This window comes from Schistocerca americana, chromosome 7 (assembly GCF_021461395.2).
Source record: "Schistocerca americana isolate TAMUIC-IGC-003095 chromosome 7, iqSchAmer2.1, whole genome shotgun sequence".
NCBI classification, from domain to species: domain Eukaryota; kingdom Metazoa; phylum Arthropoda; class Insecta; order Orthoptera; family Acrididae; genus Schistocerca; species Schistocerca americana.
In genome coordinates this window covers 54,171,211-54,193,596 of record NC_060125.1, presented here as the reverse complement: position 1 = coordinate 54,193,596, position 22,386 = coordinate 54,171,211, and the positions used below count along the sequence as shown (strand labels likewise).

At 46.3% G+C, this 22,386-nt stretch overlaps 1 long non-coding RNA gene and 1 other non-coding gene across 2 annotated transcripts in view; both read left to right on the top strand.

Annotated features, from left to right (window-relative positions):
• Window positions 1–18,622, top strand: part of LOC124622548 — a 33,635-nt gene extending 15,013 nt beyond the window's left edge. Inside the window, exon 3 of the long non-coding RNA XR_006980648.1 lies at window positions 18,460–18,622. This is a non-coding gene — a long non-coding RNA (uncharacterized LOC124622548). The remainder of the gene's footprint in view (window positions 1–18,459) is intronic.
• Trnas-cga lies at window positions 4,960–5,033 on the top strand. Its single transcript has one exon. It is a non-coding gene; the product is annotated as a tRNA-Ser (tRNA).
• Window positions 18,623–22,386: the final 3,764 nt, after the last annotated feature.

Genomic DNA, 22,386 nt, shown 5'->3' with positions numbered 1-22,386 from the left:
TTTTTTATACTTTAAGTATATTCTTGTTTATAAGACTGGCATGTAAAATAAAACATAATATTGCCGTTTAATATTGTCACATGTAAAATTTGAAATATATATAGGAGCGTTATAGGCAGTATTTCAAGAATATGCACAAGTACTGTGCCCTCTCGACTATTTTTTCTCAGTTTTCATCTGCAGGAACTAATTATTATCTATAGAATAATCTCTACAAATGGATATCTTGTTACACCTTGGAATTGCAAATGTACAGCAATTACTACAACACGTCAGTCAACGATTTTTGCATCTTCCTTGATGGAAAGCGCCCTGGTGGAGCGTCTATGGTTTCATAACGACATGGTGCCGTTCATGTTACGTCATCTGACGTGACAGCGTTTACCTATCGATATTACAACAACCTCGTTGGAGAGTAGCCTGCCGCCACTTCTTTGGAATGGCGTCTATACTTGCCATGGTAACCAGTAGCTTCTAAGTGGTTCTCCGACAGTCCCAGAGAGGGCAACCCATGTACTTTAGAAACAATTTTTATTTATCTCATATGGTTAATATTTTTACATATTTTGTCTAACAATAGCTGTTGAACCAGCTACGTTCCATGTATTTTTCACATTCTTGTCATTGTTATTTTAATTACGAAATTTTACGTTGTTATTTGACTTTTAATCCATTGGTTAGCGATGACATCATTCTGTCAAAAGTGGACGGAGCCTCCAGTATGTAAGTAAGACGTGCACTGCTCAATCTAGCAGTGATTTACCACCAGAACGAGGTTCCTGCGCATACAGAATTTTGGTAATTCATCGTTTTATAACTTTGTATTTTATATAATTTTCTTCCATGTATGTAGTAGCCCTCTGATCAGACTTTGTATTTGACTTGTAGGTCTGAAGATGACCACGGGTGTGGTCGAAACCGGTTACAGGGAATAAATAAATTTGTGATCAAGACTGATTTTAATACTAACTATTAGTAATAACATTGATCGCTGTCTGCTCCCACGATGTATTCAAAAATGAAAAACCTTTGAGCAGTTATTTTTGAATTGTTTCAGGGTCAGCTCGCTCAAATGGTTTAATTAACGACTAAGACTGATTACCAAGTCATCGTCCTTCGATCTGAATAAATTACATAATAAGTAACGAGTTGCTATGTAAGGTGCTCAAATCATGTGCTGATGGCTTGGCAATGAATCGAAACAGATAACGAATCATCTGAGCGACCTGAGTCTGTAATATAATGTGTAATGCATTTCACTATAAAATGTTCACTGTATTTCTCTAAAACAGTGTGCCTAGACAGTATGAACACAACGCTAACCTCTGTCGTCCCATGAAGCTACAAATATTCAGGCACAGTATGGCTGCTCTGAAGCACACATGAAACGCAACGTGAGTAGGCTTGCAATTAATGAAGATGAACATGGTCTTGCGGCATCTTTTTTTACCACTGCTACTATTGTTGCAGACCTAGTCAGCACCAGGATTTAAGTCCGCCGTTTGGGAAATTCTTGTGTGCTGAACTGCAGGTTAACCAGCAGCGTTCTCGTAGGGAAATGTGTGAATTCCTAAGGGACCAAACTGTTTAGGTCATCGGTCCCTAAACTTAAACACTACTTAAACTAACTTACGCTTAGAACAACAGGCCGGCCGGGGTGGCCGAGCGGTTCTAGGTGCTGCAGTCTGGAGCCGCGCGACTGCTACGGCCGCAGGTTCGAATCCTGTCTCGGGCATGGATGTGTGTGATGTCCTTAGGTTAGTTAGGTTTAAGTAGTTCTAAGTTATAGGGGACTGATGACCTCAGAAGTTAAGTCCCATAGTGCTCAGAGCCATTTGAACCATTTTTGAACAAGACACACGCCCATACCCGAGGGAGGACTCTAATCTCCGGCGGGAGGGGCCGCGCAGTCCGTGACATGGCGCCTCAAACTGCGCGGACACTTCGCGCGGATTCTCGTAGGGTTAAGAGTTCTCCGACGTGACCTACCGCTGGGTGCGCTCGCATTATGTTTTACAGGGAAGTGCCAAGCACTGCCCACTAACTTAATAGCAATGCTTGTTCTCTTCTGTGCTACTCCGCTCTCTTAATGTCTGTAATTGTTTTCTTCTTTTCCTTAAAGAAGCAAGAAGAGTCCGTTTGTATTTGTCTTGGCCATATTAAAATAAGAGTACATCATTCGCTTGCAAATAAAGATTTAGAGGTATTTTCTATGGTTGTTCGATAAATCTAGAAGTTAAACAATATCTGTCCGTGCTGTTTCCATCTTCCACTGTTTGAATGAAAGGCGACTGTTGTCAATCTGAAAATAATGATGTATATCAAAGATAATTACTACTGACAACCTGAAATTAAAACGAAGACGAGGAAAAGACTGAATTATGTTGTCAAGCGCACACTTTTGAACCAAAACATTATGACCACATACTTAAAAGCGTGATTCTGTGTGCCATGGATTCGACAAGTATTTAACAGGTTACCATAAGTTTGTGGCACCACATACCTACGTACAGGTCACACATTTTCCATAGCTGACGGGAGGATGGTTTATGGGCTCGTAGCTGGCGTCCCAGTTGGGTTTCATCGGATTCGTTGTTGTTGTTGTTGTTGTGGTGGTCTTCAGTCTTGAGACTAGCTTGATGCAGCTCTCTATGCTACTCTATCCTGTGCAAGCTTCTTCATCTCCCAGTACTTACTGCAACCTACATCCTTCTGAATCTGCTTAGTGTATTCATCTCTTGGTCTCCTTCTACGATTTTTACCTTCCACGTGGCCCTCCAATACTAAATTTGTGATCCCTTGATGCTTCATTTCCTAATCTAATTCCCTCAGCATCGCCCGACTAAATTCGAATACATTCCATTATCCTCGTTTTGCTTTTGTTGATGTTCATCCTATATCCTCCTTTCAAGACACTGTCCATTCTGTTCAACTGCTCTTCCAAGTCCTTTGCTGTCTCTGACAGAATTACAATGTCATCGGCGAGCCTCAAAGTTTTTATTTCTTCTCCATGGATTTTAATACCTACCTTAAATACCTTAATACCTACTTAATTCAGACAAGCAAAATTTGATGTGCAAGACATCAACGTGAGTTCACTATCATGCTCCTCAAACCACTGCAGCACGATTCTGGTCTTGCGACGCGGTCAGTTATACTGCTGGAAGATGCCATCGCTGTTGAGGAAGAGTCAAGCTAAGGGGTTACAGGTGGTCCCTATATGTTCATGTAATCCTTAGCTGTCATGGTGCCTTCGATTACTTCCGCGCCCCCCTGCGGGTCCGGGGTAAGAATAGACCCAAGGTATTCCTGCCTGTCGTAAGAGGCGACTAAAAGGAGTTTCAACAGTTTCGGCCTTCCATGTGATGGTCCCCCTTGGGGTTTGACCTCCATTCTTCAAAATTCTACAGAAGTACGAGCCTTTTGGGGAAGGACGCCTTACGTGGTGTACCACTGGTCCTCAGTGCACTAAGACCTTGGCACTCAGCATTGTAACGGCGTTGTCACCATACCCATTATTCCTCAAATTGGGCCTAAACGCCTGATGGGTTGTACAAGTTACGCCCATAGTGCGTCCCCATCTGCACCTACGATAATGATGGACTTTCCATGGCACCCGACATCCAGCATGGTAGCCAGCCCGTTGTGGTGGGGTCTTCATGTACCCTCTAGGTTGTAGCCCCCTGACAACACAGGGATCGTACTGCCGATACCTGAGCTGCACCCTCCCGATGTCGGCCAAGGAGTAGATGCCTGTCTCCTTGGGGCATCAGGACTCCCGGCAACGGTCATCCCACCAGGTGGCCCTTGCTGAGGCTGGGTGGCGCCCGTGGGGACAGCCCCTGGTCGGAGTGGGTGGTATTGGGGAGGACGTTTCGCAGATGAAACGTCAACACTTATCAGGTCGCTCTGTGGCCGAGTCTTTCAAAAGGAAAGGTACTGTCTCTGGTTCTGGTTCTCCTGCTCTTTCCTCCTTGGCCACTCCCTGGGAGGAGGGACAGGCCCGCCGGCTTGGGGCGAAGTACTTCCCCCGCTATTTGGTCTGTTCTCGAACCAATGGGGGGACGTTTGCGTTTGCCACCTCCAAGCCCATGTTCTTTGTCCAGCACATCGAGGACATCTTCGGGGAAATCGAGGCTCTCAGTAAGATGCGTTGGGGGTCCGTTCTTATAAAGACCACCTCCGCCACACAGTCGGCGGCGCTCCAGGCGTGCGACCGCCTAGGGGACATCCCAGTATCCATTGTCCCGCATCTGGCGCTGAATAGGACGCAGGGGGTTATTTTTCATCGGGACCTCCTGCTGCAATCTGATGAGGAGCTCAGGGCCAACCTGGAGCGCCGAGGTGTGCATTTCCTCCGACGAGTCCAGCGCGGCCCCAAAGACCGTCGCATCAACACTGGGGCCTTTATCCTTGCCTTCGAGGGGGATGTTCTCCCGGAGAAGGTAAAGGTGATGTGCTACCGGTGCGACGTGTGACCTTACATCCCGCCTCCTATGCGCTGTTTTTGGTGTTAGTGCTTTGGGCACATGTCGTCACGGTGTGAGGCTGAGCCCCTTTGTGGCGATTGTGGACGTCCTCTTCGTGAGGAACATACATGCACCTCACCACCTCGGTGCGTTAATTGTCCTGGCATCCACTCGCCTAGATCCTTAAACTGCCCCGCGTATCAGAAGGAGAAGAAGATTGAAGAAACTTCCTGGCAGATTAAAACTGTGTGCGCCGACCGAGACTCGAAATCGGGACCTTTGCCTTTCGCGGGCAAGTGCTCTACCAACTGAGCTACCGAAGCACGACTCACGCCCGGTACTCACAGCTTTACTTCTGCCAGTACCTCGTCTCCTACCTTCCAAACTTTACAGAAGCTGTCCTGGTTCACAGGAGAGCTTCTGTAAAGTTTGGAAGGTAGGAGACGAGGTACTGGCAGAAGTAAAGCTGTGAGTACCGGGCGTGAGTCGTGCTTCGGTAGCTCAGTTGGTAGAGCACTTGCCCGCGAAAGGCAAAGGTCCCGAGTTCGAGTCTCGGTCGGCGCACACAGTTTTAATCTGCCAGGAAGTTTCATATCAGCGCACACTCCGCTGCAGAGTGAAAATCTCATTCTGAAGATTGAAGAACTCAAAACTTTGGATCGTCTCTCTTATTCTGAGGCCAGGAAGAAGTATGACCGCCTCCATCCCGTGACGTTGACCACTTTGTTTGCCTCAGTCGTGTCCACTCCTTCCACGGTATCCTCACCCCTATCCTGTCCCCCTTCCACCTCCTCCCCCCATCCGGGGTCTCTCCCTCCGCCTCCCAAATCCCTCCCTTCCAAATCCTCCTCCCCGCAGCCCCTGCCCCCTCTGCCCCAGGTGCCACCCTTCCTCCTCCTCCCCCCCCCCCCCCCGCCGCCTGAGAAGCGATCCTCTTCTCAGGCGTCCATTGGGGAAACGTTCCGGACCCCAGCTTCCGAGATTCGGCGTTCCAAAATGGACCCCGCGCGTGAGGACCTTCTTCGGGTCCAGCCCGCCATCCCTGTGCCTCCTCGGACTTCCAAGAAGGCCTCCAAGAAGAAGTCTCTATCCCCCTCTCCACCCCGGTGCGTATCGTCTGACGCTCCATCCGTGAGTCGCTGCTCCCAGCTGTCCTCAGTTTCACCGGGACGCTCTGCTGCCAGGCGCTCAGTTGGCGTCTCGTCGGCAAATGATGCTGCCCCTCCCACACAACTCAGGACAGCGGCCGCAGCTGGCGACGACTCGATGGAACAGGATCCGCCTCCCGCCGGTTGTAGCGTTGTTCCCTCGAAACCTGGCCCTCCGTGGCCGTCGAGGTGACCAGCTCTTCCCCCGTCTCGTTCCCCCTCCTTTTTGACTATCGATGGCCTTGTTACACTGGAACATAAGAGGTATTCGATCTAATCGTGAGGAATTACAACTGCTCCTCCGCCTGCACTGTCCGCTCGTCCTTGGACTCCAGGAAACCAAGTTGCGCCCAACTGACCATATTGCCTTTACCCACTATGCCTCGGAGTGGTATGACCTCACCACTGTGGACGGTATCCCAGCTCATGGTGGGGTCATGTTGCTCGTTCGGGACGATGCCTATTGCCATCCCATCCCATTGACCACCCCACTTCAAGCAATAGCTGTCCGTATTACTCTTTCTGCTTTTACTTTTTCAGTTTGTACCATCTTCACTCCATCGTCATCCGCAGTTAGTCGGGCTGACATGATGCAACTGATTGTTTAGCTTCCTCCGCCGTTTTTATTGTTTGGCGACTTCAATGCCCATCATCCCCTTTGGGGCTCTCCTGCATCCTGTCGAAGAGGCTCACTCTTGGCGGATGTCTTAAACCATCTCAATCTTGTCTGTGTCAATACTGGCGCCCCGACTTTGCTCTCGGACTCTACTCATACCTACTCCCACTTGGACCTCTCGATCTGTTCTACCACTCTTGCCCGTCGGTTCGAGTGGTATGTCCTTTCTGACACCCATTCGAGCGACCACTTCCCCTGTGTCGTTCGTCTCCTGCACCACACCCCATCCCCATGTCCTTCGAGCTGGAACATACCGAAAGCTGACTGGGGACTTTACTCCTCCCTGGCGACCTTTCCGGACCACGATTTTCTCAGTTGTGACAGTCAGGTCGAATACCTCATGGCTGTTATCATCAATGCTGCCGAACGTTCCATTCCTCGTGCTACCTCTTCTTCACGTCGCGTTTCCGTCCCCTGGTGGAATGAGGCTTGTAGAGACGCTATCCGTGCTCGACGACGTGCTTTACGCACCTTTCGCCGCCATCCTACGTTGGCGAATTGTATTGGATACAAAAGACTCCGAGCGCAATGCCGTAGAGTCATCAAAGACAGCAAAAAACCTTGTTGGGCCTCTTTCACCAGCTCCTTTAACAGTTTTACTCCCTCTTCTGTCGTTTGGGCTGGCCTGCGCCGGCTGTCGGGCATTAAGGCTCACTCCTCGGTACCTGGCCTGACCTCAGGTAATGAGGTCCTTGTTGATCCTGTGGCTGTCTCCAACGCCTTCGGCCGGTTTTTCGCGGAAGTTTCAAGCTCCGCCCATTGCACCCTGCCTTCCTTCCCAGGAAAGAGGCAGAAGAGGCTCGGCGACCTTCCTTCCACTCCCTGAATCTGGAAACTTATAATGCCCCCTTTACTATGCAGGAACTCGAATGTGCGCTTGCACTGTCCCGTTCCTCTGCTCCGGGGCCAGATGCCATTCATGTTCAGATGCTGGCACACCTTTCTCCGGCGGGCGAAAGCTTCCTTCTTCGTACCTACAATCACGTCTGGACCGAAGGTCAGGTCCCCATGCGTTGGCGTGACGCCGTCGTTGTTCCTATACCCAAACCCGGGAAGGATAGACACCTTCCTTCTAGTTACTGCCCAATTTCTCTTACAAGCTGTGTCTGTAAGGTGATGGAGTGCATGGTTAATGCTCGGTTAGTCTGGATTCTTGAATCTCGATGGCTACTTACCAATGTCTAATGCGGCTTTCGTCGCCGCCACTCCGCTGTTGACCACCTTGTGACCTTGTCGACATTCATCATGAACAACTTTTTGCGAAGGCGCCAAACGGTAGCCATGTTCTTCGATTTGGAGAAGGCTTATGATACCTGTTGGAGAGGAGGTATCCTCCGCACTATGCACAGGTGGGGCCTACGCGGTCGCCTGCCCCTTTTTATTGATTCCTTTTTAACGGATCGAAAGTTTAGGGTACGTGTGGGTTCCGTATTGTCTGACGTCTTCCTCCAGGAGAACGGAGTGCCTCAGGGCTCCGTCTTGAGTGTAGCCCTTTTTGCCATCGCGATCAATCCAATTATGGATTGCATTCCACCTAATGTCTCAGGCTCTCTCTTTGTCGATGACTTCGCGATCTACCGCAGTGCCCAGAGAACATGCCTCCTGGAGCGCTGCCTTCAGCGTTGTCTAGACAGCCTATACTCATGGAGCGTGGCAAATGGCTTCCTGTTCTCTGAAGAGAAGACGGTTTGTATCAACTTTTGGCGATATAAAGCATTCCTTCCGCCATCCTTACATCTCGGTCCCGTTGTTCTCCCATTCGTGGAAACAACTAAGTTTCTAACGCTCACATTGGACAGGAAACTTTGTTGGTCTCCGCATGTCTCTTATTTGGCGGCCCGTTGTACACGTTCCCTTAATGTCCTCAGAGTTCTTTGTGGTTCATCTTGGGGAGCGGATTGCACTGTCCTGCTTCGCTTGTATCGGTCCATAGTCCGATCGAAGCTGGATTATGGGAGCTTCGTCTACTCGTCTGCTCGGCCATCCCTCTTACGCCGTCTGAACTCCATCCACCATCAGGGGTTACGTCTTGTGACCGGAGTCTTCTACACTAGTCCTGTCGAGAGTCTTTATGCTGAAGCTGCCGAATTACCATTGACCTACCGGCGCGACATACTGCTGTGTCGGTATGCCTGCCGGCTGTTGTCAATGCCCGACCACCCCTCTTATCAGTCCTTCTTCGCCGATTCTCTCGACCATCAGTACGGGTTGTATGTGTCTGCCCTGCTGCCCCCCGGAATCCGCTTCCATCGCCTGGTTCGACAATTGGATTTTGCCCTCCCTACCACCTTTAGAGAGGGTGAGAGCCCGACACCACCTTGGCTCCACGCTCCGGTTCATATTTATCTCGACCTCAGCTCACTCACGAAGGAGGGTACTCCGGCTGCAGTGTATTGCTCACGGTTTGTCGAACTTTGTGCTCGACTTCCCGGTCACACCTTTATTTACACCGATGGCTCCAAAACTGACGATGGTGTCGGCTGTGCCTTTGTCGTCGGGGCCGCCACCTTTAAATACCGGCTCCTCGACCAATGTTCCAGCTTTACGGCCGAGGTTTTTGCTCTCCATCAGGCCGTTCAGTATGCCCGCCGCCACCGCCATTGATCGTATGTACTCTGCTCTGACTCACTCAGTGCTCTTCAGAGCCTTGGAGCTCCCTATCCGGTCCATCCCTTGGTTCAACGGATCCAGCAGTCCCTCCATTCTTTCGCTGATAATGGTTCTCCTGTCAGTTTTCTGTGGGTTCCCGGACATGTAGGAGTGCCTGGGAATGAGGCTGCAGATGCTGCAGCCAAAGCTGCAGTCCTCCTGCCTCGGCCAGCCTCCCATTGTGTCGCGTCATCTGACTTTCGTGGGGTTGTTTGTAAGAGGCTTGTGTCGTTGTGGTGGGATGCTTGGTCATCCCTCCAAGGAAACAAGCTCCGGGCAGTAAAACCACTCCCAAGTGCTTGGACAACCTCCTCCTGACCATCTCGGCGAGAAGAGGTCCTTCTGACAAGGTTGCAAATCTGCAATCTGCATTGCCGGTTTAGCCACCGCTACCTGCTCTCCGGTGACCCAGCCCCGCAGTGCCCTTGTAGTCAGGCAATAACAGTGCGCCATGTTTTATTGTCATGTCCCCGCTTTAGTCAATCCCGTGTTGTCCTGTCCCTGCCATCTACATTACCGGATATTTTAGCTGATGACGCTCGAGCAGCTGCTCGTGTTCTGCGTTTTATAACTTTGACTGGCTTGTCCAAAGACATCTAACTTTTTTACTTATTTTATCTGCATCTTTGTCAGGACTTTCTGGCGTCCCCCCCTCCCCTTGAGTTTTACTAGGTTCCATGTGCTCTAACAACTGTGACTGGGCGCTAATGACCTCAGTAGTTGAGCGCCCTTAAACCCCACCAAAAAAAAAAATTACTTACGCAGGTATCATGGAAGCCCAGGGAATGTTCCCCACAACATAATACTGCTGCCACAGGCCTGCGTCCCTGGTGCGCTGCAGGTTTCGAGCAGCTGTGCCTGGATGACAGCCTATCTGGACACAACGATCGACCTGGTTTAACAAATAAATGGTTCAAATGCCACCGAGCACCATGGGACTTTAACATTGTGGTGTCACCGCCAGACACCACACTTACTAGGTGGTAGCCTTTAAATCGGCCGCGGTCCGTTAGTATACGTCGGACCCGCGTGTCGCCACTATCAGTGATTGTAGACCGAGCGCCGCCACACGGCAGGTCTAGAGAGACCTCCTAGCACTCGCCCCAGTTGTACAGCCGACTTTGCTAGCGATGGTTCACTGACAAATTACGCTCTCATTTGCCGAGACGATGGTTAGCATAGCCTTCAGCTACATTTGCTACGACCTAACAAGGCGCCATTATCATTTGCTATTTATCTTGTGATGCATGTACCGTCAGACCGATGTTCACCAATTATGGATTAAAGTTAAGTATTCCAGCAGCTACGTACTTTTCTTGCTAGTATAACTCCTTTAACTGTTCCAGACCACACGCCAGCCTGCGTGAGCTTAACGCGGGCCTTTCGGCAACCCGTCACTGTAGATTGGCTGTCTTGCCAGTCCACAACAAACGTCTTAGGTCATCAGTCCCCTAGAACTTAGAACTACTTAAACCTAACAAACCTAAGAACATCATACACATCCATGCCAGGGGCAGGATTCGAACCTGCGACAGTAGCAGTCACGCGGTTCCGGACTGAAACGCCTAGAACCGCACGGCGACCGCGGCCGGCTTGGTTTAACAATAAACGGGATTCGTCCGACCAGGCAACACGACTCCATTGATCCGCGGTCCAATTTCGATGATCCCCTGCCCACTGTAATGATAACTGACGATTTCGTTGGGTCAGCATGGGATCACATAGGGGTCCTCTGCTGCGGAACGCCATGTTCAATACTGTACGCAAATAGGTGTGCCCCAAAACACTCGTGCCTGCGCCAGCACTGTACTGTGTCGTCAGATCTGCCACACATCGTCGCCTATCCTGATTTAAGGGCGCACAGGCCTCCGATCTACACTACTGGCCATTAAAATTGCTACACCAAGAAGAAATGCAGACGATAAACGGTTATTCATTGGACAAATATGTTATATTAGAACTGACATGTGATTACATTTTCACGCAGTTTCTGTGTATAGATCCTGAGAAATCGGTACCAAGAACAACCACCTCTGGCCGTAATAACGGCCTTGATACGCCTGGGCATTGAGTCAAACAGAGCTTGGATGGCCTGTACAGGTACAGCTGCCCATGAAACTTCAACACGATACCACAGTTCATCAAGAGTAGTGACTGGCGTATTGTGACGAGCCAGTTGCTCGGCCACCATTGACCAGACGTTTTCAATTGCTGAAAGATCTGGAGAATGTGCTGGCCAGGGCGACAGTCGAACATTTTCTGTATCCAGAAAGGCCTGTACAGGACCTGCAACATGCGGTCGTGCATTATCCTGCTGAAATGTAGGGTTTCGCTGGGATCGAATGAAGGTTAGAGCCACGGGTCGTAACACATCTGAAATGTAACGTCCACTGTTCAATGCGCCGTCAATGTGAACAAGAGGTGACCGAGACGTGTAATCAATCGCACCCCATAGCATCACGCCGGGTGATACGCCAGTATGGCGATGACGAATACACACTTCCAATGTGCGTTCACCTCGATGTCGCCAAACACGGATGTGACCATCATGATACTGTAATCAGAACCTGCATTCATCCGAAAAAATGACGTTTTGCCATTTGTGCACCCAGGTTCGTCGTTGAGTACACTATCGCAGGCGCTCCTGTCTGTGATGCAGCGTCAAGGGTAACCGCACCCATGGTCTCCGAGCTGATAGTCCATGCTTCTGCAAACGTCGTCGAACTGTTCGTGCAGATGGTTGTTGTCTTGCAAATGTCCCCATCTGTTGACTCAGGGATCGAGACGTGGCTGCACGATCCGTTACAGCCATGCGGATAAGATGCCTGTCATCTCGACTGCTAGTGATACGAGACCGTTGGGATCCAGCACGGCGTTCCGTATTACCCTCCTGAACCCACCGATTCCATATTCTGTTAACAGTCATTGGATCTCGACCAACGCGAGCAGCAATGTCGCGATACGATAAACCGCAATCGCGATAGGCTACAATCTAACCTTTATCAAAGTCGGAAACTTCATGGTACGCATTTCTCCTCCTTACACGAGGCATCACAACAACGTTTCACCAGGCAACGCCGGTCAACTGCTGTTTGTGTATGAGAAATCGGTTGGAAACTTTCCTCATGTCAGAACGTTGTAGGTGTCGCCACCGGCGCCAACCTTGTGTGAATGCTCTGAAAAGCTTATCATTTGCATATCACAGCATCTTCTTCCTGTCGGTTAAATTTCACTTCTGTAACACGTCATCCTCGTGGTGTAGCAATTTTAATGGCCAGCAGTGTATGTTCTGTGATGAGCTATGAACGTCCAGCTTCTTGTCGCCTACTTATGGCTTCAGCACTCTTCAACCACTTTCCACAGCTGCTCACAGCAGTAGCACGCGAACAGACGACCAGCTTCACCGTTTCCGAGACGCTCGCGCCCAGACACCGGGCCACAGCAGTCTGGCTTCTGTCAAAGTCTCTTAAGTAGGCAGATTTCCGCATTTGCGCCACTTGTCGCCGCAAGAATGATGCCCCATCCGTCTCTGCTCCGCTCATGTACTTCTCTTACCGCGTCTCGTGCCCTCGCGGTTGCAGTGGTCGTGATGTTTTGGCTCGTAAGTGTATGTGGCTGGTCTACATTTCATCATAGATTTCGCCATAAGGTTTTATACATCAGTTTTCGAAACATGCCTAGCAGCAAACCACTAGTCACCTACTTTGTACGGAGCGAGGTGGCGCAGTGGTTAGCACACTGGACTCGCATTCGGGAGGACGACGGTTCAATCCAGCGTCCGGCCATCCTGATTTAGATTTTCCGTGATTTCCCTAAAATCGCTCCAGGCAAATGCCGGGATGGTTCCTCTGAAAGGGCACGGCCGCCTTCCTTCCCCGTCCTTCCCTAATCCGATGAGACCTATGATCTCGATGTTTGGTCTCTTCCTCCAAACAACCCAACCCAACCTACTTTGTAAGAAAGAATCATTTCAGTGGGTGTTCCAGATCGTCTTCATCATCTAGCCAAAAGACACAGCACCGACAGTTATTATACAGTATGTCCTACGTAACTACACGTTTCTTAAGCTGAAAAGTACTACAGACACCCAGCATGTATGCTGACCGTAGGGACCCCAAGTGAATGGGTCCACTATTGAACCTCAGCTTTCGGGGCGATGTTCATGCTCGTGGGCCAGATTGGAATATTAGTTTGAGATGGGAGCCACTGATGTGAGACTCCGGAAGCGTTAAAAAGTGAAGAACATTGAGAGTGGCTGGCCGACAGAGATAACGTACTGAAAAATATGGGGACAGTGAGAATTACAGATAGAAGTTAACGGCGTTCTCAGAGGAGCAGTCCCTGGCTTTGGAGACGACGGAATCATCTGTGCTTAGTATTTTGCTTCTTCTGGAACTTCGCCGGCTGTGGTGGCCGAGCGGTTCTAGGCTCTTCAGTCTGGAACCGCGCTACCACTACGGTCGCAGGTTCGAATCCTGCCTCGGGCATGGATGTGTGTGTTGTCCTTAGGTTAGTTAGGTTTAAGTAGTTCTAAGTTCTACGCGACTGATGACCTCAGAAGTTAAGTCGCATAGTGCTCAGAGCCATTTGAACTTGAAATTGTTTTCGGTGGACAGTGTAGCGCAGTGGTTCGCACAGTGGACTCGCATTCATATGGTTCAAAATGGCTCTGAGCACTATGGGACTTAACTTCTGAGGTCATCAGTCCCCTAGAACTTAGAACTACTTAAACCTTACTAACCTAAGGACATCACACACATCCATGCCCGAGGCAGGATTCGAACCTGCGACCGTAGCAGTCGCGCGGTTCCGGACTGAGCGCCTAGAACCGCGAGACCCCTACTCGCATTCGGGAGGACGATGGTTCAGAACAGCTTCCGGCCATCCTGATTCTGGTTTTCCTTGATCTCCCTAAATCGCTTAAGGCAAACGCCGCGTTGGTTCCTTCGGATTGACACGGCCTCTTTTCTTCTCCATCCTTCCCTAATCCGAGCTTGTGCTCCGTCCCTAATGTCCTCATTGTCGACGAGATGTTAAACGCTAATTCCCTCCTCCTCCGAAAACTTCCTCAGTGTTGACGACATTTCTATGTCGATTGAGATACATACGCAGAAATGTCACAGCGGTAAATCTGCCTTCGTATGCTGTTCGTTGTGTTGGAAAATTCTATATTTCCAATGTTTCTACGATCGGTATCTGTCAAGGGAATACACCAAATCTCCCTGAAGAATAAAAAGAAGAATAAAATTTAAGAATTAATATAAGAACTGATAGAAGAATGAAATATAAAAATACGAGAATTTAAAAAAAATTGGACCCCTGAAAATACCATGCACAAGAATATTACATAATAAATAAATGGCACTTGTTGTGAAGCCCAGATGGTCACTTTACAATTAATATTACGCCTTGATACCCGCTAATGTGATAAGAAACATTCGTGCAGTAATCTTCTTCAGGCATCGGTAAATAAACGGGAAAAATAAAATAAAAACAATAATAGGGTTTCGAACATCGAGCGCAAAGTGTGAAGCCTCGACGTAACCCATTATGGCAACAAATCGGCTTAACTTATCGCCTGCTAAAATGTGTATAAATTACTTAGGAAACTGCGTTTTCTCACAAAACGGTCGGATGTCTTCATATGACCTGAGACACGTGCTCGCTTGTTTTGCCCTCTCTGCCACTGAGCGAAGTGTTTGGTTGGTTGGTTGGTTTAAAGATTAAAGGGACCAAACGAAGTGTTTGGGAATCAGCTGATGGCACTCGCTATGTTGCCGTCGTGATGGAGAAAGACTGGCTTGTGGTTAGGAGCAATAAGTTGCGGTCGGTGAAGTCAAACACCCGTCTCGGGCGCACCTCATACTGGTCATTCCGATGGGATGCAGTCACCCCCCCCCCCTCCCCCCCCCTATTATTAGGACACTGTCCACTGACACATGATCCAATGTTCCAGACGGAGGAATCCCCAGTTCATAATGCCTGTAGTGCGGAAATTACCAAATGCAACCATCTGAGTAAATTTCATATTTTGAACAGAGGGAAGGAGAAAATTTAAGTGGGTACCAGCCTTCTACTTTAACCGACTACGTGACAAGCATGCTGAAACTTTTCAAATGTTATGCAGAATTTGGACTCTGGGCTAAGCATTTATAATCAGGAGGTTTTAATGTGTTACACAGTGGCTCGTACATCCGTGATTATTCCAGTGATCACGATCACATTTATTAGTCATAATGTTTTACATTTAGCCAGTCACATTTATACGTCGTAGAGTTTGCGAGGAGCCGGGGTGGAGAAGAGTTTGTACCTCTGTAATTCAGTCGAATCTTGCATGAGAACGAGACATGGACTCGACCGCCTCCTTATCTACCATCTAACCAATTATGTACACAACGGTAACGGAAGGAAATTGTGGACCCTGCTAGTTGGTAAAATAAGGATGCACACTGGCAATAATAAAAATCGTAATCTACACAAAAAAGAGAACTTTATCATAATAAACAACAGGAAATGGGATTCTGCCTGTATCTACGATGTGATATGTGGATTAAATATCACAATGAGTTTTATTATATGTCTGAACATAAATGCACATGATTGTCGACGCACACAGTAGGTTAAAGGATAGGATACACTGAAATATTATGAGAATAAGAGTTGGCTTGAGAACAAGGGGCTCCTACTCTCTGTGATGCAATGGATTGACGATAATGACTGGAGGTCCTAATGAATCAGATATTAATCTCCCGACTATGCGGCAGTATCGTAATTAGTAGTGATAGCTCAAATGGGATCATATGGAGAAACAAGCAAGGTGGACTTGTAGCAAAGCAAACGCGCGTGCTGCTGAGGGATTCAGTATAAAATTGATAAGGTCCCACAATGCTGGTGCCGCAAAATACTGTACCAGTACTGAATTCTGCAGCACGTCGCCGGTAGGCAGCGTCCTGATGATGTAGGCGCCGACTTCTGCCGTGCAGCAATTCTGTGTCAACCCCTGGCCGCGAAGGCTGTTCGAGAATTTTAAGTTCTTCCGAAAACGGGCGACCAAGTCGCAAGACCGCCCAACTCCGAGGAATATCAGATCCCGAATCCACTGCCCGTGCAACGCAAGAGTGAATCCAACATTGCTCTACTACCTACTCTCCTCGAAAACTGCGAATCAGCATTCAGTTCAGATTCCAAAATTCTGCCACACCATCTCAGAACACCATTCGTGCCAACAGCGACCATTCCCTCCAATTTCGAGCAGGGCTTTATGACGTCAACTAGCCTCAGTTTAAGTTGACCAATCATGCCTCTGCTATTCAGCTGAGGGCACTGAACTTGCCGTTTGACCGGCTACGAAAACAACCCGCCTAGACCATCGGCCATCCGGCGCCAGACAGTCGCACACAGCAGGGCCCAGTCCACAAGTATTCTCAGAATCAAGAGGACAAGGCAGTCAGTTGGTGCCAGGAATCTTCATTCCGGACGCGCTGGAACGGTAAACACACAAACTGCGGCGACACTCAAACGTCTCTCAGGTCGTTTCGCCCTGCATACAATAGGTGAAACTCGACCGACGTAAGTCGTTCCGCCTGGCGCTTCAGCCTAATGTATGAACTCCTCAGAATTCAGGGAAGTGCAGCCTCCAACCGGAAACGCAGTGTGCCGCGTCCTCTGATGCTCGCCTCGCACAGGCCACCCAGGGAAGTAAAACAACATGTTTAGGAATCAAGTGAGAAGTATTTTTTGAGCTCTCAGTACAAATACTCTCATTACAATAACCTTATTCGGTCTGTTACTACCGTGCAATGACATAGAACATTAATAAAATTGATGAAAATGAGAGGAGACAAGCAAAAGAGGGCATGGAACATCTCAAGTTTTTGACTTTTCAATTCTGTGACTTAAAAATTCATTTTAGCAATGATGAGAGGTATGCTTTTAGTCTCTCTCTCTCTCTCTCTCTCTCTCTCTCTCTCTCTCTCTCTCTCTCTCTCTCTACTTTTAAGGACGCAAACACGACTATTGCAAGTACTACATTGCACCTTGTCAGCAAGCTAGTAACAGTGGGGGGAGGGATGTGAGTTCGTAGCACTTAAAATATCGTACTGAAATAACGTTGGCTATTTCGTTTCTTTTCTTCCTCCTTTCGAAAGCGCGCTTTCTGCGCCGGAAAAAGTTGTTCTTCAGTAATTTGGCATATGTTTCTGAGGTCAGATTCTACATCATTCTGTTACTTTACTCTAGGGCTGGAACTGTAATGTACACAATTCGCCTGCGCATCTTTTGGACCGTTAGAGTGCGTTTTCGTGTGGTGACTACTTGGGGCGGGTGTTTCTGCGTGGAAGATTAGAAATAGTCAGTATTAAGGATATGACTGGAACGATCATTCGGAGCGCGAAAGTCTAGTAAACATGAACTCTGAAATGCATACCTTATGAACTACGAGCGCTTGTTCATCTTCATGATTGTGAAACACATCTCTTCCACTGAACAACTGCTCCTAACTATTAAGGTATACATTTTAGTGTCCATCTATACTAGATATTTTTTCCTCGTTTTGATCCATACTGCTTCCTCCCAAAATATGGAAAGCAAAAAGCTCGCAGTAGAACAGATTTCTTTCACAGTATCGAAGACGAAGAAGTGCTAGTAGCTCGTAAGACATGCATTTCAGAGCCCATGTGTACCGGACATTTTTGCTCCGAATGCTCGTTCCTATCATATTCTTAATACTGACCATTCCTTTTTGGGCACCATGTATATTCTGGATGTTTACGCTGTAAACTTGTCTCTCTGAGATTAATTGAGCAAAAAACTGCTTATGTAAAAGTGAAAATGATTACCTGCTACGTTTGAGCCATACAAAGCTTCGAGGAAACTTACTATCAAGCTTTGCAAACAGCTTCTTATGCCATTTTCTACCTTTATTATTACCAGGTCTGTGTCGTTTGCCAGTTATGACAGGATAGACCGAGTTACAAAATTGATATATTACAGTAGAAATAACGCGTAACTTAAAAACAAATTTTAACAGATTAACCATTTTACTCTGGAAATATTTAATCTACTGCTGAAATCTGAGCTCTCTGATAGTCACTAGTTTTGGAGGAAGTTCAGAAGATCCATTCATTGTGAAGAAACTGGAGAAGAAGATACTTGGAAAGTCTGGTGGTAATTAGACGCGGTCCAACTTTCGTTCTACTTTGTGCAGCATCCATAATGGGCCAAAGAAAACACATATAGATGTATGTACTTTTAAAAAATCTAGCCTTTGAACTTGTGAATAGTGAAATCCTAAAACTCAATCAAATAATGATGCTGAGAATGATCATTACGACTTAACGTCAATTTTTGCAGCACAAGATTTGTTCTTCTAGTACTTAACGAATCAGTTTTTTGACAAATGTGCTTCACAGCAAACTTGATATTTTAAATGGAATATTCTACAAGCATAAACAAACGCATTATGTTTATTATATTAATACGGAAAAGTATTTAATTTCATCATTCTGTTCTGTTTCAGAATGCAAAGGCTGACGTTGCCAGGAGCGATACGACGCCAGCAGCACTTGGATGGCTGATGCATCAGTCGAAGAAACGCTTGATGGACATTTTTTGAGGTTTTGTGATTTGCTGGTGGAAACAAAATTATTGCAGAAATTAAATACGGAAATGTGGGCGTGTTATTTTCATTGTGTATTATTTTTTCATGTTTCCTGCTTCGTATCGAGTATTTTATTTCACTTAAGTACCACATCTTGGTGCGAATAGATATTCGATGGCATCGGTGAACTTACAACTTTCACGGTTCGCACGTTCACTTCACAGCCAACCTTTTCTCGGCTACTGTCCGTTTCATATTTTTCAGTTTGGAATTTTTATTACGACTGAAATTTTTACAGCATCCCAAGCCTCTGTTGAATTTTTTAAATCAAAGTCAAGCGTAACCACAGTGAAACAGCATTGCTGTTGTATGAGACAGCGTCACTGTAAAAATGATTTTCGTGAAGGCTGATCGCTGTCTTACGTAATTAAGTAACGCACGTAAATTTACATTTAATATTAATCCACTGACGTTACCAAACATTTCACTTACATCATGTTTCAATGTACACTCTTACATACAGACTCCTCAGAAATATAGAACAAATTCCTTTTCATCCACGATTGCTGTAACATTCTGAGTTTGACAGGGAATTCCTTTACACTTTCCAAAAACATTCCCGATCAAGCTACCACAATGTTCGCAGATATATTTTTGATTATAGGTAGTCTTGTGTAGGATATATTCATCAAGTTTCTATTTCTGGTTTCGTAAATATGGACCCTGGCCCAAGTTTAGTACAAATGTGCACTCCCTTTGGACGTTGTCAAAACAAGGAATACGTACAAGTTAGGAAAAGCAAATATTTTTTATTCATTAAAGTCTTTTGTACAAAAAATTGTGCTCTATTATTCAAAAATGCATCTTATGATATTCTTCTGATAGAAGAAAATATTCTTAGCGGCAGTAGAGTTTCTCAGGAGTGTTATATTAGTTCATAGTTCATGTGTGCATTAAAAAAAACCGCGTAATAAAACGTCAGGATATCGTTAATGTCTCCTGACGTATGCTATCATCAGCAACTTATTACACATCTTTTTGTTTAGGTGTTCCCTGTACACAATGTGTCCAAAAGTACCCGGACTTCTATTAGTGGACATTATCTCAGCTGACGTCACTGTAATCCCCCACCTCCTTTTATACTGGCGGATGCGTCGCTTGTGACATCTGGTGGTCGACTGCACATGATATACATTGATGAAGCAAAACATTATGACCAGCTACATAATAGCTTCTTTGTTCATACATACATTAATACTTTTTCCATAGATCATGAATACGACATTTCGTAATGATGTGGAACGTGTCACTTTAATGTAAGTTTTCTTTAAACAAAATAATTAAAGTTTTTTTTTACAGTTACTACTTCATATCTAAAAATTCGTCTATTGAGCAGAAGGAGTTGTCATTCAGAAGTTCTCTTAATTTGCTTTTAAATGTTGGTTGGCTATCTGTCAGTCTTTTAATGCTATTTGGCAAATGACCAAAGATTTTTGTGGCAGCATACTTCAACCCTTTCTGTGCCAAAGTGAGATTTAATCCAGAATAATAAAGATCATCGTTTCTTCTAATGTTGTAGCTACACACTTCGCTGTTTTTGAAATGGGATGGATTATTAGTAACAAAATTCAAAAAATGTTCAAATGTGTGTGAATTCCTAAGGGACCAAACTGCTGAGCTCATCCGTCCCTAGACTTACACATACTTAAACTAACTTATGCTAAGAACAACACAAACACCCGGACCCGAGGGAGGACTCAAACCTCCGGCGGGAGGAATAACAAAATTCAAATGGTTCTAAGCACTATGGGACTTAACATCTGAGGTCATCAGTCCCTAGACTTAGAACTACTTAAACCTAACTAACCTAAGGACATCACACACATCCATGCCCGAGGCAGGATTCGAACCTGCGACCGTAGCAGCAGCGCGGTTCCGGACTGAAGCGCCTAGATCCGCTCGGCCACAGCGGCCGGCTAACAAAACTCATAAGTGAATATACGTATTGCGAAGGTAATGTGAATATTCCGAGTTCCTTAAATAAATGTCTGCAATGTGTTCTTGGGTGGGCTCCAGCCATTTTTCTGATTACACGCATTTGTGCAATGAATACTTTCTCTCTTAATGACGAATTGCCCCAAAATGTGGTGCCGTGTGAAAGCAGTGAATGAAAATAAACATAGTAGGCTAATTTACTGATACGTTTATCACCAAAATTTGCAATAACCCTAACAGCATAAGTAGATGAACCTAACCGTTTCAGCAGATCATCGATGTGTTTCTTCCAATTCACTTTCTCATAAATGAATTCACCCAGAAATTTCGACTATACTGCCTTAGCAGCAGACTTTCGTTCATAGACCATATTTATCAATGGTGTTACGCCATTCACCGTACAGAATTGTTTAAACTGTGCTTTCTCAAAAATTTTGTGAGAGTCCATTTACAGAGAACCACTTAATAATTTTCTTAAAGAAATTATTTACAATTTCCTAACGTGATTCTTGTTTGTTGGATGTGATAACTATACTTGTATCATTAGCAAAAAGAACTAGCTTTGAATCTTCATTAATATGGAGTGGCAAGTCATTAATATATATTAAGAACGATAAGGGACCCAAGATTGATCCCTGTCGGACACCATTCTTGATACCTCCCCAGTGAGAGGACTCTGCTGATTTTTGCAGACTATCTGTACTGTTAATTTCAACCTTCGGCATTTTTCCAGTTAAAGACGAATTAAACCATTTGTACACTGTCCCACTCATACCATAATACTTAAGCTTATCTAGAAGAATTTCATTATTCACACAGTCAAAAGCTTTTGAGATCACAAAATATCCCAATGGGTGATGTTCGGATATTCAATGCATTTAATATTTCATCAGTGAAAACATGTATAGCATTTTCTGTTGAAAACTAAACTGACATTTTGTTAGTACTTAGCCGGCTGGAGTGGCTGAACGGTTCTACTCGCTACAATCTGGAACGGCGCGACCGCTACGGTCGCAGGTTCGAATCATGTCTCGGGCATGGATGTGTGTGATGTCCTTAGGTTAGTTAGGTTTAAGTAGTTCTAAGTTGTAGGGGACTGATGTCCTCAGATGTTAAGTCCCATAGTGCTCAGAGCCATTTGATCCATTTTGTTAGTACTTCATGTTTACAAACGTATGATACTCCCCTTGAATACATTACTTTTTCAAGAATTTTGGATAAAACTGCCAGAAATGAGATTGGGTGGTAGTTCTCAGCATGAGACCTATCCCCTTTTTTATGCAATGGTTTAACGATAGCGTATTTCAGTCTGTCTGGAAAAATGCCCTGTTTCAGTGAGCCGCTACATATGTGGCTGAGAGTTCTTCTTATTTGTTGGGAAAAAGTTTGTCCGTCCTTAGAACGAAATACATCGCTGATTCTGCGTATCACGGATCCGTTAGTTTGTTGGTAGGTTTGTGGAGGTATGTGGAATTAGATGTCTACGCACAGGTCATGTAATTCGCGTAAATAACGGGCCGCTGATTTGCGTATGCGGTGATGGCGCCCGATACCGACCCAGATGGGTTTCCTAGGATTTACATCAGGCGAATTTAGAATTTGGTCGCTGAAACTTCAACGTGAGTTCACTATAATGCTGCTCAAACCACTGTTTTACTGTCAGACGCCGAGACACGGACCATTATACAGCTGAAAGGCGTCAAGCATGAAGTGATGCAGTTCGTTCGCAGCTGTCAGCGTATCTGCCATTTGCAATAGCGAAAATGCAGGATGCATGGCACCTGCTACCGATATATAACTTTTTTTTGAATTGTATGTAAATATTTGTAATTAAAATGCTTTCATTTAATA